Source organism: Somniosus microcephalus, chromosome 14, assembly GCF_052327205.1.
Source record: "Somniosus microcephalus isolate GS21.2 chromosome 14, FLI_Smic_1.0, whole genome shotgun sequence".
NCBI classification, from domain to species: Eukaryota; Metazoa; Chordata; class Chondrichthyes; order Squaliformes; family Somniosidae; genus Somniosus; species Somniosus microcephalus.
In genome coordinates this window covers 123,735,968-123,753,859 of record NC_141000.1, presented here as the reverse complement: position 1 = coordinate 123,753,859, position 17,892 = coordinate 123,735,968, and the positions used below count along the sequence as shown (strand labels likewise).

At 63.9% G+C, this 17,892-nt stretch overlaps 1 protein-coding gene across 3 annotated transcripts in view; it reads right to left on the bottom strand.

The window, feature by feature from the left end:
- Positions 1 to 17,892, bottom strand: part of nrip1a (nuclear receptor interacting protein 1a) — a 90,183-nt gene that overhangs the window by 45,913 nt on the left and 26,378 nt on the right. The window lies entirely within an intron of this gene.

Genomic DNA, 17,892 nt, shown 5'->3' with positions numbered 1-17,892 from the left:
CTCTTCCCGTCTCTCTCGCTCACGCGCTCTCTTCCCGTCTCTCTCGCTCACGCGCTCTCTTCCCCTCTCTCGCTCACGCGCTCTCTTCCCCTCTCTCGCTCACGCGCTCTCTTCCCCTCTCTCGCGCGCGCTCGCTTCCCCTCTCGCCCGCGCTGTCTTCCCCTCTCGCGCGTGCTCGCTCTCTTCCCCCCTCTCGTGAGCTGCTCTCTTCCCCTCCTGCTCGCGCGCGCTCTTCCCCTCTCTCTCGCGCGCGCGCTCTCTTCCCGTCTCTCTCGCTCACGCGCTCTCTTCCCCTCTCTCGCCTCACGCGCTCTCTTCCCCTCTCTCGCGCTGCGCTCTCTCTTCCCCTCTCTCGCGCGCTCTCTCGTCCCTCTCGCGCGCGCGCTCTCGTCCCCTCTCGCAGCGCGCGCTCTCGTCCCCTCTCGCGCGCAGCGCTCTCTCGTCCCCTCTCGCGCGCGCGCTCTCTTCCCCTCTCTCTCGCGCGCGCGCTCTCTTCCCCTCTCTCTCGCGCGCGCTCTCTTCCCCTCTCTCGCTCGCGCGCTCCTCTTCCCCATCTCTCGCGCACGCTCTCTTCCCATCTCTCTTGCGCGAGCTCTCTTCCCCGCTCTCGCGCGCGCGCTCTTCCCCTCTCTCTCGCTCAGCGCGCTCTCTTCCCATCTCTCTCGCGCACGCTCTCTTCCCATCTCTCTTGCGCGAGCTCTCTTCCCCGCTCTCTCGCGCGCGCTCTCTTCCCCTCTCTCTCGCGCAGCGCTCTCTTCCCCTCTCTCTCGCGCGCGCAGCGCTCTCTTCCCCTCTCTCTCGCGCGAGCGCGCTCTTCCCCTCTCTCTCGCGCGCGCTCTCTTCCCCTCTCTCTCGCGCGCGCTCTCTTCCCCTCTCTCTCGCGCGCGCTCTCGTCCTCTCTCTCGCGCGCTCTCGCCCCCTCTCTCTCTCGCGCGCGCTTCTCGCCCCCCTCTCTCTCGCGCGCTCTCGGCCCCACTCTCGCGCGCGCCTCTCTCGGCCCCACTCTCACGCGCGCTCTCGTCCCCCTCTCTCTTGTGCGCTCTCGTCCCCTCTCTCTCGCGAGCGCGCTCTTCACCTCTCTCTCGCGCGCGCTCGCTCTCTTCCCCTCTCTCTCTCGCGCGCTCTCTTCCCGTCTCTCTCGCTCACAGCGCTCTCTTCCCCTCTCTCTCTCGCGCGCTCTTCCCCTCTCTCTCTCGCTCGCTCTCTTCCCCACTCTCTCTCGTGCGCTCTCTTCCCCTCTCTCTCCTCGTGCGCTCTCTTCCCCTCTCTCTCGCGCGCTCTCTTCCCCTCTCTCGCGCGCGCTCTCTTCCCCTCTCTCGCGCGCGCTCTCGTCCCCTCTCTCTCGCGCTGGCTCTCGTCCCCTCTCTCCCACAACGCTCTCTTCCCCTCTCTCCCGCGAGCGCGCTCTTACCATCTCCCGCGCGCGCGCTCTTCCCCTCTCTCTCTCGTGCGCTCTCTTCCCCTCTCTCTCGCGCGCTCTCTTCCCCTCTCTCGCGCGCAGCTCTCTTCCCCTCTCTCGCGCGCAGCTCTCGTCCCCTCTCTCTCGCGCTCGCTCTCGTCCCCTCTCTCCCACAATGCTCTCTTCCCCTCTCTCCCGCGAGCGCGCTCTTACCCTCTCCCGCGCGCGCGCTCTTCCCCTCTCTCTCGCGCGCGCTCTCTTCCCCTCTCTCTCGTCCCCTCTCTCTCGCGCGCTCTCGTCCCTCTCTCTCGCGCGCTCTCGGCCCACTCTCGCGCGCGCTCTCGGCCCCACTCTCGCGCGCGCTCTCGGCCCCACTCTCACGCGCGCTCTCGTCCCCTCTCTCTCGTGCGCTCTCGTCCCCTCTCTCTCGCGAGCGCGCTCTTCACCTCTCTCTCGCGCGCTGCGCTCTCTTCCCCTCTCTCTTGCGCGCTCTCGTCCCCTCTCTCTCTCGCGCGCTCTCTTCCCCTCTCTCTCTCAGCGCGCTCTTCCCCCTCTCTCTCTCGCGCGCTCTCTTCCCCCACTCTCTCTCGTGCGCTCTGTTCCCCTCTCTCTCTCGCTGCGCTCTCTTCCCCTCTCTCGCGCGCGCTCTCGTCCCCTCTCTCTCGCGCTCGCTCTCATCCCCTCTCTCCCACAACGCTCTCTTCCCCTCTCTCCCGCGAGCGCCGCTCTTACCCTCTCCCGCGCGCAGCGCTCTTTCCCCTCTCTCTCGCGCGCTGCTCTCTTCCCCTCTCTCTCGTCCCCTCTCTCTCTCGCGCGCTCTCGTCCCCTCTCTCTCGCGCGGCTCTCGGCCCCACTCTCGCGCGCGCTCTCCGGCCCCACTCTCGCGCGCTCTCGTCCCCTCTCTCTCGTGCACTCTCGTCCCCTCTCTCTCGCGAGCGCGCTCTTCACCTCTCTCTCGCGCGCGCGCTCTCTTCCCCTCTCTCTTGCGCGCTCTCGTCCCCTCTCTCTCTCGCGCGCTCTCTTCCCCTCTCTCTCGCGCGCTCGTCCCCTCTCTCTCGCGCGCTCTCTTCCCCACTCTCTCTCGTGCGCTCTGTTCCCCTCTCTCTCGCGCGCTCTCTTCCCCTCTCTCGCGCGCGCTCTCTTCCCCTCTCTCGCGCGCAGCGTTCTTCCCCTCTCTCGCGCGCGGCTCTCGTCCCCTCTCTCTCGCGCTCGCTCTCGTCCCCTCTCTCCCACAACGCTCTCTTCCCCTCTCTCCCGCGAGCGCGCTCTTCCCCTCTCCCGCGCGCGCGCTCTTCCCCTCTCTTTCGCGTGCGCTCTCTTCCCCTCTCTCGCGCGCGCTCTCTTCCCTTCTCTTTCGCGCGCAGCGCTCTCGTCCTCTCTCTCTCGCGCTCTCGTCCCCTCTCTCTCGCGCGCATCCTCGTCCCCTCTCTTGCGCGCGCTCTCTTCCCCTCTCTCTCTCTCGCGCGCTCTCTTCCCCTCTCTCTCTCGCGCGCTCTCTTCCCCTCTCTCGCGCGCTCTCTTCCCCTCTCTCTCTCGCGCGCTCCTCTTCCCCTCTCTCTCGCGCGCGCTCTCTTCCCCTCTCTCTCGCGCTCTCTCTTCCCCTCTCTCTCTCGCGCGCTCTCTTCCCCTCTCTCTCTCTCGCGCGCTCTCTTCCCCTCTCTCTCTCGCGCGCTCTCTTCCCCTATCTCGCGCGCGCTCTCGTCCCCTCTCATGCGCTCTCGTCCCCTCTCTCTGCGCGCGCAGCGCTCTCGTCCCCTCTCTCGCGCTGCTCTCATCCCCTCTCTCTCGCGCTGCAGCTCTCGTCCCCTCTCTCTCGCGCGCGCTCTCGTCCCCTCTCTCGTCGCGCGCTCTCGTCCCCTCTCACGCGCGCTGCTCGTCCCCTCTCTCACGCGAGCGCGCTTACCCTCTCCCGCCGCGCCGCGCTCTTCCCCTCTCTCTCGCGCGCGCTCTCTTCCTCTCTCTCGCGCGCGCTCTCTTCCCCTCTCTCGCGCGCGCTCTCTTCCCCTCTCTCTCGTGCGCACGCTCTCTTCCCCTCTCTCTCGCGCGTGCGCTCTCTTCACCTCTCTCTCGCGCGCTCTCTTCCCGTCTCGCTCGCGCGCGGGCTCTCTTCCCGTCTCGCTCGCAGCGCTGCGCGCTCTCTTCCCCCCCCTCGCGCGCGCGCACATCTTCCCCCCCTCGCGCGCGCAGCGCTCTTCCCCCCCTCGCGCGCGCGCACTCTCTTCCCCCCTCTCGCGCGCGCTCTCTTCCCCCCTCTCGCGCGCTGCTCTCTTCCCCTCTCTCTCGCGCGTGCGCTCTCTTCACCTCTCTCTCGCGCGCTCCCTTCCCCTCTCGCGCGCGCTCTCTTCCCGTCTCGCTCGCGCGCAGCTGCGCTCTCTTCCCGTCTCACTCGCGCGCTCTCTTCCCCCCTCGCGCGCGCTCTCTTCCCCCCTCTCGCGCGCAACGCGCTCTCTTCCCCCCTCTCGCGCGCGCGTGCTCTCTTCCCCCCTCTCGCGCGCGCGCTCTCTTCCCCCCTCTCACGCGCGCGCGCTCTCTTCCCCCTCTCGCGCGCGCGCTCTCTTCCCCCCCTCTCGCGCGCGCTCTTCCCCCTCTCGCGCACGCTCTCTTCCCCCTCTCGCGCACAGCTCTCTTCCCCCTCTCGCGCGCGCTCTCTTCCCCCCTCTCGCGCGCGGTGCTCTCTTCCCCACTCTCCCGCGCGCTCTCTTCCCCGTCACGCACGCTCCTCTTCCCCTCTCTCTCGCGCGCTCTCTTCCCCTCTCTCTCGCGTGCCCTCTTCCCCTCTCTCTCGCGCGCGCATCTCTTCCCCGCTCTCGCGCGCGCTCTTCCCCTCTATCGGCGCATGCGCTCTCTTCACCTCTCTCTCGCGCGCTCTCTTCCCCTCTCTCGCGCGCCGCTCTCGTCCCCTCTCTCTCGCGCGCTCGCTCTCGTCCCCCTCTCTCCCACAACGCTCTCTTCCCCTCTCTCCCGCGAGCGCGCTCTTACCCTCTCCCGCGCGCGCGCTCTTCCCCTCTCTCTCGCGCGCGCTCTCTTCCCCTCTCTCTCGTCCCCTCTCTCTCGCGCGCTCTCGTCCCCTCTCTCTCGCGCGCTCTCGGCCCCACTCTCGCGCGCGCTCTCGGCCCCACTCTCACGCGCGCTCTCGTCCCCTCTCTCTCGTGCGCTCTCGTCCCCTCTCTCTCGCGAGCGCGCTCTTCACCTCTCTCTCGCGCGCAGCGCTCTCTTCCCCTCTCTCTTGCGCGCTCTCGTCCCCTCTCTCTCTCGCGCGCTCTCTTCCCCCTCCTCTCTCTGCGCGCTCTTCCCCTCTCTCTCTCGCGCGCTCTCTTCCCCACTCTCTCTCGTGCGCTCTGTTCCCCTCTCTCTCTCGCGCGCTCTCTTCCCCTCTCTCGCGCCGCGCTCTCGTCCCCTCTCTCTCGCGCTCGCTCTCATCCCCTCTCTCCCACAACGCTCTCTTCCCCTCTCTCCCGCGAGCGCGCTCTTACCCTCTCCCGCGCGCGCGCTCTTCCCCTCTCTCTCTCGCGCGCGCTCTCTTCCCCTCTCTCTCGTCCCCTCTCTCTCGCGCGCTCTCGTCCCCTCTCTCTCGCGCGCTCTCGGCCCCCACTCTCACGCGCGCTCTCGTCCCCTCTCTCTCGTGCACTCTCGTCCCCTCTCTCTCTCGCGAGCGCGCTCTTCACCTCTCTCTCGCGCGCGCGCTCTCTTCCCCTCTCTCTTGCGCGCTCTCGTCCCCTCTCTCTCTCGCGCGCTCTCTTCCCCTCTCTCTCGCGCGCTCTTCCCCTCTCTCTCGCGCGCTCTCTTCCCCACTCTCTCTCGTGCGCTCTGTTCCCCTCTCTCTCTCGCGCGCTCTCTTCCCCTCTCTCGCGCGCGCTCTCTTCCCCTCTCTCGCGCGCGCGTTCTTCCCCTCTCTCGCGCGCCGCTCTCGTCCCCTCTCTCTCGCGCTCGCTCTCGTCCCCTCTCTCCCACAACGCTCTCTTCCCCTCTCTCCCGCGAGCGCGCTCTTCCCCTCTCCCGCGCGCGCGCTCTTCCCCTCTCTTTCGCGTGCGCTCTCTTCCCCTCTCTCGCGCGCGCTCTCTTCCCCCTCTCTTTCGCGCGCAGCGCTCTCGTCCTCTCTCTCTCGCGCTCTCGTCCCCTCTCTCTCGCGCGCTCCTCGTCCCCTCTCTTGCGCGCGCTCTCTTCCCCTCTCTCTCTCGGCGCTCTCTTCCCTCTCTCTCTCGGCGCTCTCTTCCCCTCTCTCTCGCGCGCTCTCTTCCCCTCTCTCTCTCGGCGCTCTCTTCCCTCTCTCTCTCGCGCGCTCTCTTCCCTCTCCTCTCTCTCGCGCTCTCTTCCCCTCTCTCTCTCGCGCGCTCTCTTCCCCTCTCTCTCGCCGCTCCTCTTCCCCTCTCTCTCTCGCGCGCTCTCTTCCCTCTCTCTCTCGCGCGCTCTCTTCCCCTCTCTCTCTCTCGCGCGCTCTCTTCCCCTATCACGCGCGCGCTCTCGTCCCCTCTCATGCGCTCTCGTCCCCTCTCTCTCGCGCGCGTGCTCTCGTCCCCTCTCTCGCGCGCTCTCGTCCCCTCTCTCTCGCGCGCGCTCTCGTCCCCTCTCTCTCGCGCGCGCTCTCGTCCCCTCTCTCTCGCGCGCGCTCTCGTCCCCTCTCTCGCGCGCTCCTCGTCCCCTCTCACGCGCGCTCTCGTCCCCTCTCTCGCGCGAGCGCGCTTACCCTCTCCCCGCGCGCAGCGCTCTTCCCCTCTCTCTCTCGCGCGCGCTCTCTTCCTCTCTCTCGCGCGCGCTCTCTTCCCCTCTCTCTCGTGCGCACGCTCTCTTCCCCTCTCTCTCGCGCGTGCGCTCTCTTCACCTCTCTCTCGCGCGCTCTCTTCCCCTCTCGCGCGCGCTCTCTTCCCGTCTCGCTCGCGCGCGGGCTCTCTTCCCGTCTCGCTCGCTGCGCGCGCTCTCTTCCCCCCCTCACGCGCGCGCGCTCTTCCCCCCCTCGCGCGCGCGCACTCTCTTCCCCCCTCTCGCGCGCGCTCTCTTCCCCCCTCTCGCGCGCAGCTCTCTCTTCCCCTCTCTCTCGCGCGTGCGCTCTCTTCACCTCTCTCTCGCGCGCTCTCTTCCCCTCTCGCGCGCGCTCCCTTCCCGTCTCGCTCGCTCGCGCGCGCAGCTCTCTTCCCGTCTCGCTCGCGCGCTCTCTCTCCCCCCCTCGCGCTGCAGCGCGCTCTCTTCCCCCCTCTCGCGCGCACGCGCTCTCTTCCCCCCTCTCGCGCACGCGTGCTCTCTTCCCCCCTCTCGCGCGCGCGCTCTCTTCCCCCCTCTCACGCGCGCGCGCTCTCTTCCCCCTCTCGCGCGCGCGCTCTCTTCCCCCCCTCTCGCGCGCGCTCTTCCCCTCTCGCGCACGCTCTACGCTCTCTTCCCCCTCTCGCGCACGCTCTCTTCCCCTCTCGCGCGCGCTCTCTTCCCCCCCTCTCGCGCGCGTGCTCTCTTCCCCACTCTCCCGCGCGCTCTCTTCCCCGTCACGCACGCTCTTCTTCCCCTCTCTCTCGCGCGCTCTCTTCCCCTCTCTCTCGCGTGCCCTCTTCCCCTCTCTCTCGCGCGCGCTCTCTTCCCCGCTCTCGCGCGCGCTCTTCCCCTCTATCGCGCATGCGCTCTCTTCACCTCTCTCTCGCGCGCTCTCTTCCCCTCTCTCTCGCGCACTCGTCCCCTCTCTCTCGCGCGCCTTCTTCCCCTCTCTCTCGCGCGCGCTCTCTTCCCCGCTCTCGCGCGCTGCGCTCTCTTACCCTCTATCGCGCATGCGCTCTCTTCACCTCTCTCTCGCGCGCTCTCTTCCCCTCTCACTCGCGCTCTCTTCCCCTCTCGCGCGCGCGCGCTCTCTTCCCCCCTCTCGCGCGCGCTCTCTTCCCCTCTCTCGCACGCGCTCTCTTCCCCTCTCGCGCGCGCTCTCTTCCCCCCTCTCGCGCGCTCTCTTCCCCCCTCTCGCGCGCGCTCTCTTCCCCCCTCTCGCTCGCGCGCTCTCTTCCCCCTCTCGCGCGCGCTCTCTTCCCCCCATCTCGCGCGCGCTATCTTCCCCCTCTCTCGCGCGCTCTCTTCCCCCTCTCGCGCGCGCTCTCTTCCCCTCTCGCGCGCCGCTCTCTTCCCCTCTCGCGCGCGCGCTCTCTTCCCCTCTCTCGCGCGCGCTCTCTTCCCCTCTCTCGCGCGCGCTCTCTCTTCCCCTCTCTCGCGCGCGCTCTCTTCCCCTCTCTCGCGCGCGCTCTCTTCCCCTCTCTCGCGCGCGCTCTCTTCCCCTCTCTCGCGCGCGCTCTCTTCCCCTCTCGCGCGCGCGCTCTCTTCCCCTCTCGCGCGCGCGCTCTCTTCCCCTCTCGCGCGCGCGCTCTCTTCCCCTCTCGCGCGCGCGCTCTCTTCCCCTCTCGCGCGCGCGCTCTCTCTTCTCTTCCCCTCTCTCGCGCGCTGTCTTCCCCGCTCTCGCGCGCGCGCTGTCTTCCCCGCTCTCGCGCGCGCGCTGTCTTCCCCGCTCTCGCGCGCGCGCTGTCTTCCCCGCTCTCGCGCGCGCGCTCTCTCTTCCCCGCTCTCGCGCGCGCGCGCTCTCTTCCCCGCTCTCGCGCGCGCGCTCTCTTCCCCGCTCTCTCTTCCCCGCTCTATCTTCCCCACTCTCGCGCGCGCGCTCTCTTCCCCGCTCTCGCGCGCGCTCTCTCTTCCCCGCTCTCGCGCGCGCACTCTCTTCCCCGCTCTCGCGCGCGCTCTCTCTTCCCCGCTCTCGCGCGCGCGCTCTCTTCCCCGCTCTCGCGCGCGCGCGCGCTCTCTTCCCCCCTCTCGCGCGCGCGCTCTCTTCCCCGCTCTCGCGCGCGCGCTCTCTTCCCCGCTCTCGCGCGCGCGCGCTCTCTTCCCCGCTCGCGCGCTCTCTTCCCCGCTCTCTCTTCCCCGCTCTCTCTTCCCCGCTCTCTCTTCCCCGCTCTCGCGCGCGCGCTCTCTTCCCCGCTCTCTCTTCCCCGCTCTCGCGCGCGCGCTCTCTTCCCCGCTCTCGCGCGCGCGCTCTCTTCCCCGCTCTCTCTTCCCCGCTCTCTCTTCCCCGCTCTCGCGCTCTCTTCCCCGCTCTCTCTTCCCCGCTCTCGCGCGCGCGCTCTCTTCCCCGCTCTCGCGCGCGCGCTCTCTTCCCCGCTCTCGCGCGCGCGCTCTCTTCCCCGCTCTCGCGCGCGCGCTCTCTTCCCCGCTCTCGCGCGCGCGCTCTCTCTTCCCCGCTCTCGCGCGCGCGCGCTCTCTTCCCCCCTCTCGCGCGCGCGCTCTCTTCCCCGCTCTCGCGCTCTCTTCCCCGCTCTCGCGCGCGCGCGCTCTCTTCCCCGCTCTCTCTTCCCCGCTCTCTCTTCCCCGCTCTCGCGCGCGCGCGCTCTCTTCCCCGCTCTCGCGCGCGCGCTCTCTTCCCCGCTCTCTCTTCCCCGCTCTCGCGCGCGCGCGCTCTCTTCCCCGCTCTCGCGCTCTTCCCCGCTCTCTCTTCCCCGCTCTCTCTTCCCCGCTCTCTCTTCCCCGCTCTCGCGCTCTCTTCCCCGCTCTCTCTTCCCCGCTCTCGCGCGCAGCGCGCTCTCTTCCCCGCTCTCGCGCGCGCGCGCTCTCTTCCCCGCTCTCGCGCGCGCGCTCCCTTCCCCGCTCTCGCGCGCGCGCTCCCTTCCCCGCTCTCGCGCGCGCGCTCCCTTCCCCGCTCTCGCGCGCGCGCTCCCTTCCCCGCTCTCGCGCGCGCGCTCCCTTCCCCGCTCTCGCGCGCGCGCTCCCTTCCCCGCTCTCGCGCGCGCGCTCTCTTCCCCGCTCTCGCGCGCGCGCTCTCTTCCCCGCTCTCGCGCGCTCTTCCCCTCTCGCGCTCTCTTCCCCTCTCGCGCGCGCGCTCTCTTCCCCGCTCTCGCGCGCGCGCTCTCTTCCCCGCTCTCGCGCGCGCGCTCTCTTCCCCGCTCTCGCGCGCGCTCTCTCTTCCCCGCTCTCGCGCGCGCTCTCTCTTCCCCGCTCTCGCGCGCGCTCTCTTCCCCGCTCTCGCGCGCGCGCTCTCTTCCCCGCTCTCGCGCGCGCTCTCTTCCCCGCTCTCGCGCGCGCGCTCTCTTCCCCGCTCTCGCGCGCGCTCTCTTCCCCTCTCGCGCGCGCGCTCTCTTCCCCTCTCGCGCGCGCGCTCTCTTCCCCTCTCGCGCGCGCGCTCTCTTCCCCTCTCGCGCGCGCGCGCTCTTCCCCTCTCGCGCGCGCGCGCTCTCTTCCCCTCTCGCGCGCGCGCTCTCTTCCCCCCTCTCGCGCGCGCGCTCTCTTCCCCCCTCTCGCGCGCGCGCGCTCTCTTCCCCCCTCTCGCGCGCGCGCGCTCTCTTCCCCCCTCTCGCGCGCGCGCGCTCTCTTCCCCCCTCTCGCGCGCGCGCGCTCTCTTCCCCCCTCTCGCGCGCGCGCGCTCTCTTCCCCCCTCTCGCGCGCGCGCTCTCTTCCCCCCTCTCGCGCGCGCGCTCTCTTCCCCCCTCTCGCGCGCGCGCTCTCTTCCCCCCTCTCGCGCGCGCGCGCTCTCTTCCCCCCTCTCGCGCGCGCGCTCTCTTCCCCCCTCTCGCGCGCGCGCGCTCTCTTCCCCCCTCTCGCGCGCGCGCGCGCTCTCTTCCCCCCTCTCGCGCGCGCGCTCTCTTCCCCCCTCTCGCGCCCGCGCGCTCTCTTCCCCTCTCGCGCCCGCGCGCTCTCTTCCCCTCTCGCGCCCGCGCGCTCTCTTCCCCTCTCGCCGCCCGCGCGCTCTCTTCCCCTCTCGCGCCCGCGCGCTCTCTTCCCCTCTCGCGCCCGCGCGCTCTCTTCCCCTCTCGCGCCCGCGCGCTCTCTCTTCCCCTCTCTCGCCCCCGCTCTCTCTTCCCCTCTCTCTTCCCCTCTCTCGCCCCCGCTCTCTCCCCCGCGCTCTCTTCCCCTCGCGCCCGCGCGCTCTCTTCCCCTCTCGCGCCCGCGCGCTCTCTCTTCCCCTCTCTCGCCCCCGCTCTCTTCCCCTCTCTCTTCCCCTCTCTCGCCCCCGCTCTCTCCCCCGCGCTCTCTTCCCCTCGCTCTCGCGCGCTCTCTTCCCCTCGCTCTCGCGCGCTCTCTTCCCCTCGCTCTCGCGCGCTCTCTTCCCCTCGCTCTCGCGCGCTCTCTTCCCCTCGCTCTCGCGCGCTCTCTTCCCCTCGCTCTCGCGCGCTCTCTTCCCCTCGCTCTCGCGCGCTCTCTTCCCCTCGCTCTCGCGCGCTCTCTTCCCCTCGCTCTCGCGCGCTCTCTTCCCCTCGCTCTCGCGCGCTCTCTTCCCCTCGCTCTCGCGCGCTCTCTTCCCCTCGCTCTCGCGCGCTCTCTTCCCCTCGCTCTCGCGCGCTCTCTTCCCCTCGCTCTCGCGCGCTCTCTTCCCCTCGCTCTCGCGCGCTCTCTTCCCCTCGCTCTCGCGCGCTCTCTTCCCCTCGCTCTCGCGCGCTCTCTTCCCCTCGCTCTCGCGCGCTCTCTTCCCCTCGCTCTCGCGCGCTCTTCCCCTCGCTCTCGCGCGCTCTCTTCCCCTCGCTCTCGCGCGCTCTCGCGCGCTCTCTTCCCCTCGCTCTCGCGCGCTCTCTTCCCCTCGCTCTCGCGCGCTCTCTTCCCCTCGCTCTCGCGCGCTCTCTTCCCCTCGCTCTCGCGCGCTCTCTTCCCCTCGCTCTCGCGCGCTCTCTTCCCCTCGCTCTCGCGCGCTCTCTTCCCCTCGCTCTCGCGCGCTCCCTTCCCCTCGCTCTCGCGCGCTCTCTTCCCCCTCTCTCTCGCGCGCTCTCTTCCCCCTCTCTCTCGCGCGCTCTCTTCCCCCTCTCTCTCGCGCGCTCTTTTCCCCTCTCTCTCTCTCTCCCGTGCGCCCTTCCTTCCCCTATTCCCACCTCACTCCTCTCCCTCTCTCTTGTCGTTCTGTGCTCTAGCTGAAAGTTTGAAGGTGGGTTGTGCTGACCTTGTACCATCATCAGGAGCACAGCAAGTGTCGAGCTGCCTGCAGACAGCCGCACTCTGCGTTTACCAGACACAAACCTTGAAAGTAAAATGAAGGACGTTTGGAATCTTTTCAGAGGTTGTGTTTGGTTCCCTTCCCCCCCCTCCCCCCACCCCACAAATCCCCCCATTCTTGATTTAAAATTAATCCTTTGTCATTCTTAACCAGGTCATTGCCGGTGATGGAAGAACTCAGGGCACTGATGGATGGTTCAAACAGGATTTGCTTCCCTAATTTATCCTCCCACTTTTACTTTATTCGTCACCTCTCCTCTAAAGAAGATTCTCTCGTATCTCCTTGACAGTACGTCACTGATCAATTCACACACACTCACTGACAAATTCACACACACTCACACTGACAAATTCACACACTCACAGACACACACTCGCACAAACACACACTGACACACACACTCGTGCACACATTCACGCACACACACACTCACGCGCACACACTCACTGATAAACACATTAACAAACTCACACGCTGACACACTCGCGCACAACCCCACATGCAGCAAGACCTGGACATCATTCAGGCTTGGGCTGATAAGTGGCAAGTAACATTTGCACCACACAAGTGCCAGGCAATGACTATCTCCAACGAGAGAGAGATTAACCACCTCCGCTTGACATTCAATGGCATTACCATCGCCGAATCCTCCACCATCAATATCCTGCGCTCTCTTCCGCCTCCCTAGTTCATCACTGTGTTGAAATCAAGACTCATCGCACATTCTCTCTCAGGTACTTAATACTACGCCCATTGTTTTCCCTACAATCTACAACTCAAGCTTGGTGTCGACAATTGACTTCCTGATTTGCTTCATCTTCTCTCCTACTCTATCCAACCTTGATAATATCCTGCCCTGTGGACCCAGGCCCTGAACCCCTGGCCCTTGACCCGTGGGTCCCACACGGGGGAACACAACCCTACCCCAGGGATTGGAACCCCCCCCAAGAGTACAGATCCCAATGCCGGCCCTGGGAACCCAACACTGGGGCGATGGAGAGACCCCCAACACTGGGGCGATGGAGAGACCCCCAACACTGGGGCGATGGAGAGACCCCCAACACTGGGGCGATGGAGAGACCCCCAACACTGGGGCGATGGAGAGACCCCCAACACTGGGGCGATGGAGAGACCCCCAACACTGGGGCGATGGAGAGACCCCCAACACTGGGGCGATGGAGAGACCCCCAACACTGGGGCGATGGAGAGACCCCCAACACTGGGGCGATGGAGAGACCCCCAACACTGGGGCGATGGAGGCCCCCAACACTGGGGCAATGGAGGCCCCCAACACTGGGGCGATGGAGAGACCCCCAACACTGGGGCGATGGAGACCCCCAACACTGGGGCGATGGAGAGACCCCCAACACTGGGGCGATGGAGAGACCCCCAACACTGGGGCGATGGAGAGACCCCCAACACTGGGGCGATGGAGAGACCCCCAACACTGGGGCGATGGAGAGACCCCCAACACTGGGGCGATGGAGAGACCCCCAACACTGGGGCGATGGAGAGACCCCCAACACTGGGGCGACGGAGAGACCCCCAACACTGGGGCGATGAAGAGACCCCACAACACTGGGGCGATGGAGGCCCCCAACACTGGGGCGATGGAGAGACCCCCAACACTGGGGCGATGGAGAGACCCCCAACACTGGGGCGATGGAGAGACCCCCAACACTGGGGCGATGGAGAGACCCCCAACACTGGGGCGATGGAGAGACCCCCAACACTGGGGCGATGGAGAGACCCCCAACACTGGGGCGATGAAGAGACCCCACAACACTGGGGTGATGGAGGCCCCCAACACTGGGGCAATGGAGGCCCCCAACACTGGGGCGATGGAGAGACCCCCAACACTGGGGCGATGGAGAGACCCCCAACACTGGGGCGATGGAGACCCCCAACACTGGGGCGATGAAGAAACCCCACAACACTGGGGCGATGGAGGCCCCCAACACTGGGGCAATGGAGGCCCCCAACACTGGGGCGATGGAGAGACCCACAACACTGGGGCGATGGAGAGACCCACAACACTGAGGCGATGGAGAGACCCCCCCAACACTGGGGCGATGGAGACCCCCAACACTGGGGCAATGGAGACCCCCAACACTGGGGCGATGGAGAGACCCCCAACACTGGGGCGATGGAGAGACCCCCAACACTGGGGCGATGGAGAGACCCCCAACACTGGGGCGATGAAGAAACCCCACAACACTGGGGCGATGGAGGCCCCCAACACTGGGGCAATGGAGGCCCCCAACACTGGGGCGATGGAGAGACCCACAACACTGGGGCGATGGAGAGACCCCCCCAACACTGGGGCGATGGAGACCCCCAACACTGGGGCAATGGAGACCCCCAACACTGGGGCGATGGAGAGACCCCCAACACTGGGGCGATGGAGAGACCCCCAACACTGGGGCGATGGAGACCCCCAACACTGGGGCAATGGAATCCTTCATGTTTGATTCAGCCACTGTCCATAGAATAGAATCTTACAGCACAGGAGGAGGCCATTCGGCCCATTTGCCTCTGCATGTGCCCTCCCAGGTCACATCTATTAATAATTTGAGTTAGAATTTCCAACCAAGCTCATTTCACATAGAAACTTTACAACAAACAACCTGAAAAGAAAGTAAGACTTGCATTTATATAGAGCCTTTCACGGCCACCAGACGCTTTACAGCCAATGAAGTACTTTTTTTTTGGAGCCTGGTCACTGTTGTAATGTAGGAAACACAGCAGCCAATTTGCGCACAGCAAGCTCCCAACGTGACAAATGACCAGATAATGTTTTTTTAGCGATGTTGACTGAGGGATAAATATTGGCCAGAACACCGGGGATTACTCCCCTGCTCTTCTTCAAAATAGTGCCATAGGATGTTTTACGTCCGCCCGAGAGGACAGACGGGGCCTCGGTTTAACGTCTCATCCGAAAGACGGCACCTCTGACAGTGCAGCACTCCCCTCAGCACTGGCACTGGGAGAGTCAGCCTGGATTTTTGTGCTCGAGTCTCTGGAGTGGGACTTGAACCCACAACCTTCTGACTCAGAGACCAGGGTGCGGCCCACTGAGCCACAGCTTAACACTTAACCTGGAACGCAGACTCGAGCGGTGAAAGGCTAGCTGCTAACCCAATGCTCCACCCGCTCCCACCCCCAGTCTTTGCAGCCTTTGGGATTCCTATCGAGCTTTGCTTGACTGCGAGGCATGTTTACTTTGAAGTTGCCGCTGGCTGCTCCGCGGGAGTCCGCGGCACAATCCCACCGCGACACCCAGCATAAAATCGGGGAACCTACCGAGTCGCAATTTGAGAGGACCGAGTTTAATTTCCCGAGGAGCAGGGAGGCACCGTACAATCTGATGCAATGCTATCTCCCATGCAATCTGCCCTGACCTTCATTAATAAGTAAACACGCTTGACCTGACAGTAAACTTTCCCGCACAAACAACAGGTAGGCTCTTAAATTACATCCCTGCCCAGAATCTGACGTCATTCCCGACTCAACTCACCAGAACACTGGCGTCTGATCAACAGAGAGATTAGACTATTGAGGAATTGGATTAGACAGGAAAGGGGATTAGACGACAGCGGGCAGCGGGATTGTCGGCGGGGGTTATGATCAGTAGCTTCGCAGTGAAGCCTCGGCGGTGGGATCCATGCAATGCTTGTACAACAACAACAACAACAAACTGCATTTATAGGGCACCTCCAACGTGCCGAGTCAGCTTTGAAACGTTCCCTTTCCGTTTAAGGTACATTGTCTTCGAAAACAGCAACAACTTGCATTTATATAGCGCTGTTAACATAGTGCAACAGCCCAAGGCATTTCTCAGCAGCCATATCAAACAAAGTTTGACACCGAGCCACGAGATATTAGCTGTGAGGAAAGATTGGATAGGCTGGGGTTGTTTTCTTTGGAACAGAGGAGGCTGAGGGGAGATTTAATTGAGATGTATAAAATTATGAGGGGCCCAGATCGAGTGGATAGGAAGGACCTATTTCCCTTAGCAGAGAGGTCAATAACCAGGGGGCAGAGATTTAAAGTAATTGGTCGGAGGTTTAGAGGGGAGTTGAGGAGAAATCTTTTCACCCAGAGGGTGCTGGGGGTCTGGAACTCACTGCCTGAAAGGGTGGTGGAGGCAGAAACCCTCACCACATTTAAAAAGTGCTTGGATATACACTTGAAGTGCCGTAACCGATAGGGCTACGGACCAAGAGCTGGAAAGTGGGATTAGGCTGGAGAGCTCTTTCTCGGCCGGCACGGACACGATGGGCTCCTTCTGCGTCGTAAATTTCGATGATTCTTCTCTGAATCTATATTAGGACAGGTGAGGTAGGTTTTAAGGAGCGTTTTAAAGGAGGGAGAGGTAGAGAGGATCAGGGAGGGAATTCTAGATCTTGGGCCCTAGGCAGCTGAAGAGACGGCCGCCAATGGTGGGGCAATGGAAATCGGGGATGCGCAAGAGGCCAGAATTGGCGGAGGTTACAGAGGGTTATACATCAGTCCGAGCGCTTGTAAATTTCAGGTCAATGTCTGGTTTTGAAAGACTGTTGTACTTATCTAACAACAGGCTATACTTGAGTCTAAAGAGCTTGCGTTAGGTGCAAGACTTGATAATATAATGTGGACTCAGAGACCTTCTCTGGCATTGCTCATAGTATGTAGGAGGTTACACTGTTTCATAAGGATAAAATGATTATGCCATGTAATGCACACTATGTTATCATAGAATGATACAGCCCAGGAGGCCGTTCAGCCCATCGTGCCCATGCTGGCTCTTTGAAAGAGCTCTCCAGTTAGTCCCACTCCCCCCTGCTCTTTCCCCATAGCCCTGCAATTTTTCCTTTTCAACTATTTATCCAATTCCTTTTCGAATGTTACTATTGAATCTGCTTCCACCGCCCTTTCAGGCAGCGCGTTCCAGATCACAATGCACTGTGTAAAAAAAAAAAAAAAATTCTTCTCACCTTCCCTCTGGTTCTTTTACCAATTATCATTCCAAGTACTCTCCACTTGGATACTCCTATAGTGGAATCACAGAAAGTTACAGCATGAAAGGAGGCCGCGCCGGCCAACAAAGAGCTCTCCCGCCTAATCCCACTTCCCAGCTCTTGGTCCATAGCCCTGCAGGTTAGAGCATCCCAAGTGCACATCCAAGTACTTTTTAACTGTGGTTAGGGTTCCTGCCTCTACCACCCTTTCAGGCAGTGAGTTCCAGACCCCCACAACCCTCTGGGTGAAGAAATTTCCCCTCAAATCCCCTCTAAACCTTCCACCAATTACTTTAAATCTGTGCCCCCTGGTTGTTGACCCCTCTGCTAAGGGAAATAGGTCCTTTCTATCCACTTTATCTATGCCCCTCATAATTTTATACACCTCAATAAGGTCTCCCCTCAGCCTCCTCTGTTCCAAGGAAAACAGACCCAGCCTATCCAGTCTTTCCTCATAGCGAAGATTCTCTACTCCCGGCAACATCCTTGTAAATCTCCTCCGTACTCTCTCTAGTGCAATCACATCTTTCCTGTAATGTGGTGACCAGAACTGCACGCAGTACTCTAACTGAGGCCTAACTAGTGTTCTTGCTCAGGCCAACATCCCCAGCATCGAAGCTTTGACCACGCTCAATCAGCTCCGATGGACGGATCACATTGCCCACATGCCCGATACGAGAGTCCCGAAACAAGCGCTCTGCTCGGAGCTCCGGCATGGCAACAGAGCCCCAAGTGGGCAGAGGAAACGCTTCAAGGACACCCTCAAAGCCTCCTTGAAGAAGTGTAACATCCCCACTGACACCTGGGAATCCCTGGCCCAAGACCGCACAAAATGGAGGAGAAGCATCCGGGAAGGCGCTGAACACCTCGAGTCTCTTCGCCGGGAGCAAGCGGAAGCCAAGCACTGGCAGCGCAAGGAGCACACGTCAACCCAAGCACCCCACCCACCCGCCCCTTCAACCACCGTCTGCCCCACCTGTGACAGAGACTGTAGGTCCCGCATTGGACTCATCAGTCACCTGAGAACTCATTTTTAATGTGGAAGCAAGTCATCCTCAGTTCCGAGGGACTGCCTAAGAAGAGAAGAACTACTAGTGTTTTATACAGTTGAAGCATAACCCCCTGCTCTTGTATTCTATGCCACGGCTAATAAAGGCAAGCATTCCTTCTGCCTTCTTAACCACCTTATCTACCTGGCCTGCTACCTTCAGGGATCTGTGGACATGCACTCCAAAGTCCCTTTGTTCTTCTACACTATTCAGTTTCCTACCATTTAATGTGTATTCCCTTTCCTTGTTAGCCCTCCCCAAATGCATTACCTCACACTTCTCCGGATTGAATTCCATTTGCTACTGTTCTGCCCACCTGACCAATTTATTGATATCTTCCTGCAGTCTACAGCTTCCTTCTTCAGTATCAACCACACAGCCGATTTTCATATCATCTGCAAACTTCTTAATCATACCCCCTATATTCAAGTCAAGATCGTTGATATATACCACAAAAAGCAAGGGACCTAGTACTGAGCCCTGCGGAACCCCACTGGAAACAGCCTTCCAGTCACAAAA